Genomic DNA, 6093 nt, shown 5'->3' with positions numbered 1-6093 from the left:
AAGTTAGATTAACCCCATACCCTCGCTCCTTTCCCCCTAAACATAACATCCTACACCTGAAATTCAGTTTTCTTCAAGCTACTAGAAACGGTATGCCTTTCATGAAACTAATGACTATATTTGTAAACGATAATTGAAACCAACATTTGTAGACGTAGAGTCTAGTTATAAATGTAGTAATAAGGAAAATGTGTGCTTAGATGATGTACTATTGATATCGAGAACTGTTAACATTGTCTTTCTCCACAAAAGGGACACTTTGCAACTATACAAGAGCAATATAAATATATAGGGAGGGAAATTCAATAACACAACAGTTTCACAAAGCAGAAAGAAACATGAGCAGTATGAAAAGACAAGGAAAGAAAGGACCACAAGCAATGCAGGTTAACTCAACTTTAGAAGAGGTAATATCTGCAGCAGATGGAATGTCAGATAAAGAATTCAGGATATACATGCTTCAGATGATCTGGAGTCTCAAGGAAGACATTAGACAGCAAAATCAGACAATGAAAGATCACTTTGACAATGAATTACATAAACAAATCCAAGAAGCAAAAGATCAACTATATAGGGAGTTAGAGGTTTTAAAAAACAAACAGAAATCCTAGAAATGCAGGAAGCAATAAACCAAATTAAAAACTCAAATGAGAGTACTACCAGCAGAGTAGAACACTTAGAAGATAGAACATCAGTCAATGAAGACAAAGTATTTCAACTTGAAAAGAACATAGACAGCTCAGCAAGACTGTTAAGAAACCATGAGCAGAACATCCAAGAAATATGGGATAACATTAAAAGACCAAACTTAAGAGTCATTGGGATACTGGAAGGCACAGAGCTCCAAACCAAAGGAATAAACAATCTATTCAATGAAATAATTCGAGAAAACTTCCCAGACTTGAAGAATGAAACAGAATCCCAAATCCTAGAAGCCTACAGGACACCAAATGTGCAAAATCATAAGAGATCCACACCTAGACACATTATAATGAAGATGCCCAACATACAGAATAAGGAGAGAATTTTAAAAGCTACAAGAGAAAGGAAGCAGATTACATTTAGGGGAAAACCAATCAGGATAACAGCTGATCTTTCAACACAGACGCTGAAAGCTAGAAGATCCTGGAACAACATATTTCAAACGCTGAAAGAAAATGGGTTCCAACCAAGAATTGTGTATCCAGCAAAATTAAGCTTCAGGATGGAAGATGAAATTAAAACCTTCCATGATAAACAAAAGTTAAAAGAATTTACAGCTAGAAAACCAGCTCTTCAAAACATCCTCGGCAAAATATTACAGGAAGAGGAAATGGAAAATGACAATGAAAACCAACAGCGGGAGGTAGTACAGTAAAGGGAAAAAATAATCAAAGAGGAAAAACAAACCATGTTCAGTAACATAAATAAACAAATATGGCTGAAAGTACAATCCATATCTCAATAATAACCCTAAATGTTAATGGCTTAAACTCACCAATCAAGAGACACAGGCTAATAGAATGGATCAAAAAAAAAGATCCAACAATATGCTGCCTACAGGAGACGCATTGATAGGAAAAGACATACATAGCCTGAAGGTGAAAGGTTGGGAAAAATCATATCACTCATATGGACCTCGGAAACAAGCACAAGTGTCCATACTCATATCAAATAAAATAGACTTCAAGCCAAAGTTAATCAAAAGGAATAAAGAAGGACACTACATACTGCTCAAGGGAACCATACACCAACAAGACATAACAATCATCAATATATATGCCCCAAACAATGGTGCAGCTATGTTCATCAAACAAGCTCTTCTCAAGTTCAAGAGTCTAATAGACCACCATGCAATAATTATGGGAGACTTCAACACACCTCTCTCACCACTGGACAGATCTTCCAAACAAAAGTTAAATAAAAAAACTATAAAACTCAATAATACAATTAATAACCTAGACTTAATTGACATATATAGAATATACCACCCAACATCAAACAGTTACACTTTTTTCTCAGCAGCACATGGATCATTCTCAAAAATAGATCATATATTATGTCACAGGGCAACTCTTAGAAATTATAAAGGAGTAGAGATTATACCATGCATCCTATCTGATCATAATGGAATGAAACTGGAAATCAACGATAAAAGAAGGAAGGAAAAATCATGCATCACTTGGAGAATGAACAATAGGTTACTGAATGACCAATGGGTTACAGAAGACATCAAGGAGGAAATTAAAAAATTCTTAGAGATAAATGAAAACACAGACACAACATATCGGAATCTATGGGACACAATGAAAGCAGTTCTAAGAGGAAAATTCATTGCTTGGAGTTCATTCCTTAAAAAAAGAAAAAACCCGGGGCTGGCGATGTGGCTCAAGCGGTAGCGCGCTCGCCTAGCGTGCATGCTGCCCGGGTTCGATCCTCAGCACCACATACAAACGAAGATGTTGTGTCCGCCGAGAACTAAGAAAAAAAAAATAAATGTTAAAATTCTCTCTCTCTCTGTCCCCCTCTCTCTCACTCTCTCTTTAAAAAAAAGAAAAGAAAAAAGAAAGAAAAAACCCTAGGCTGGGGATGTGGCTCAAGTGGTAGCATGCTCGCCTGGCATGCATGCGGCCCGGGTTCGATCCTCAGCACCACATACAAACAAAGATGTTGTGTCTGCTGAAAACTAAAAAATAAATATTAAAAAAATATTCAAAAAAAAAAAAAGAAAAAGCCAACAAATAAATGAGCTCACACTTCATCTCAAAACCCTAGAAAAAGAAGAGCAAAACAACAGCAAAAGTAGTATAATGCAAGAAATAATTAAAATCCGAGCTGAAATCAATGAAATTGAAACAAAAGAAACAATTGAAAAAATTAACAAAACTAAAAGTTGGTTCTTTGAAAAATTAAATAAGATTGACAGACCCTTAGCCATGCTAACAAAGAGAAGAAGAGAGAGAACTCAAATTACTAGCATACAGGATGAAAAAGGCAATATTACAACAGACACTTCAGAAATACAGAAGATAATTAGAAATTATTTTGAATCCTTATACTCCAATAAAATAGAAGATAGTGAAGGCATTGATAAATTTCTTAAGTCATATGATCTGCCCAGATTGAGTCAGGAGGATATACACAACCTAAACAGGCCAATATCAATTGAGGAAATAGAAGAAACCATCAAAAGACTATCAACTAAGAAAAGCCCAGGACCGGATGGGTATACAGCAGAGTTTTACAAAACCTTTAAAGAAGAACTAATTCCAATACTTTTCAAGCTATATCAGGAAATATAAAAAGAGGGAGAACTTCCAAATTCATTCTACGAGGCCAACATCGCCCTAATTCCTAAACCAGACAAAGACACTTCAAAGAAAGAAAACTACAGACCATTATCTCTGATGAACCTAGATGCAAAAATCCTCAATAAAATTCTGGCAAATCGGATACAGAAACATATCCAAAAGATTGTGCATCATGATCAAGTAGGATTCATCCCTGGGATGCAAGGCTGGTTCAATATACGGAAATCAATAAATGTTATTCACCACATCAATAGACTTAAAGATAAGAACCATATGATCATCTCGATAGATGCAGAAAAAGCATTCGACAAAGTACAGCATCCCTTTATGTTCAAAACTCTAGAAAAACGAGGGATAACAGGAACATACCTCAATATTGTAAAAGCTATCTATGCTAAGCCTCAGGCTAGCATCATTCTGAATGGAGAAAAATTAAAGGCATTCCCTCTCTGGAACAAGACAGGGATGCCCTCTATCACCACTTCTGTTCAACATAGCAATTAGACAGATGAAAGAAATTAAAGGCATAAAAATAGGAAAAGAAGAACTTAAATTATCACTATTTGCAGTTGACATGATTCTACAAAGGGTCTACAAAGAAACTACTAGAGCTAATAAATGAATTCAGCAAAGTGGCAGGATATAAAATCAATATGCATAAATCAAAGGCATTCCTGTATATCAGCGACAAATCTTATCTTCTGAAATGGAAATGAGGACCACCACCCCATTCACAATATCCTCAAAAAAAAAAAATACTTGGGAATCAACCTAACAAAAGAGGTGAAAGATTTATACAATGAAAACTACAGAACCCTAAAGAGAGAAATAGAAGAAGATCTTAGAAGATGGAAAAATATACCCTGTTCATGGATAGGCAGAACTAACATCATCAAAATGGCGATATTATCAAAAGTTCTCTATAGGTTTAATGCAATGCCAATCAAAATCCCAACAGCATTTCTTGTAGAAATAGATAAAGCAATCATAAAATTCATATGGAAAAATAAAAGACCCAGAATAGCAAAAACAATTCTAAGCAGGAAAGGTGAATCAGGCGGTATAGTGATACCAGACTTCAAACTATACTACAGAGCAATAGTAACAAAAACAACATGGTACTGGTACCAAAACAGGCGGGTGGACCAATGGTATAGAATAGAGGACACAGAAACCAATCCACAAAATTACAACTATCTTATATTTGATAAAGGTGCTAAAAGCATGCAATGGAGGAAGGATAGCATCTTCAACAAATGGTGCTGGGAAAACTGGAAATCCATATGCAACAAAATGAAACTGAATCCCCTACTCTCACCATGCACAAAAGTTAACTGAAAATGGATCAAAGAGCTTGATATCAAATCAGAGACTGCATCTGATAGAAGAAAAAGTTGGCTCCAATCTACATATTGTGGGGTCGGGCTCCAAATTCCTTAATAGGACACCCATAGCACAAGAGTTAATAACAAGAATCAACAAATGGGACTTACTCAAACTAAAAAGTTTATTCTCAGCAAGAGAAACAATAAGAGAGGTAAATAGGGAGCCTACATCCTGGGAACAAATCTTTACTCCTCACACTTCAGATAGAGCCCTAATATCCAGAGTATACAAAGAACTCAAAAAATTAAACAATAAGAAAACAAATAACCCAATCAATAAATGGGCCAAGGACATGAACAGACACTTCTCAGAGGAGGACATATAATCAATCAAGAAGTACATGAAAAACTGCTCACCATCTCTAGCAGTCAGAGAAATGCAAATCAAAACCACCCTAAGCTACCATCTCACTCCAGTAAGATTGGCAGCCATTATGAAGTCAAACAACAACAAGTGCTGGTGAGGATGTGGGGAAAAGGGTACACTTGTACATTGCTGGTGGGACTGCAAACTGGTGTGGCCAATTTGGAAAGCAGTATGGAGATTCCTGGGAAAGCTGGGAATGGAGCCACCATTTGACCCAGCTATTCCCCTTCTCGGTCTATTCCCTAAAGACCTAAAAAGAGCATACTACATGGATACTGCTATATCGATGTTCATAGCAGCACAATTCACAATAGCTAGACTGTGGAACCAACCTAGATGCCCTTCAATAGATGAATGGATAAAAAAATGTGGCATTTATACACAATGGTGTATTACTCTGCACTAAAAAATGACAAAATCATGGAATTTGCAGGAAATGGATGGCATTAGAGCAGATTATGCTAAGTGAAGCTAGCCAATCCCTGAAAAACAAATGCCAAATGTCTTCTTTGATATAAGGAGAACAACTAAGAATAGAGCAGGGAGGAAGAGCATGAGAAGAAAATTAACATTAAATAGGGACGAGAGGTGGGAGGGAAAGGGAGAGAGAAGGGAAATTGCATGGAAATGGAAGGAGACCTTCATTGTTATACAAAATTACATACAAGAGGAAGTGAGGGGAAAGGGAAAAAAACAAGGGGGAGACATGAATTACAGTAGATGGGGTAGAGAGAGAAGATGGAAGGGGAGGGGAGGGAAGGGGGGATATTAGAGGATAGGAAAGGCAGCAGAACACATCAGACTCTAGTATGGCAATATGTAAAACAGTGGATGTGTAACCGATGTGATTCTGCAATCTGTATATGGGGTAAAAATGGGAGTTCATAACCCACCTGAATCAAATGTATGAAATATGATATGTCAAGAACTATGTAATGTTTTGAACAACCAATAATAAAAATTAAAAAAGAAAAAGAAAAAAAACATTTATAACCACCCGTGTCTAATAACCATGCAGGAAATTTAAATCATTATATTACTTTAATGATCC

The sequence above is a fragment of the Spermophilus citellus genome (genome assembly GCF_964194105.1).
Source record: "Spermophilus citellus genome assembly, chromosome: 2".
Lineage (NCBI taxonomy): Eukaryota > Metazoa > Chordata > Mammalia > Rodentia > Sciuridae > Spermophilus > Spermophilus citellus.
Note: the sequence above shows the minus strand (reverse complement) of the source record.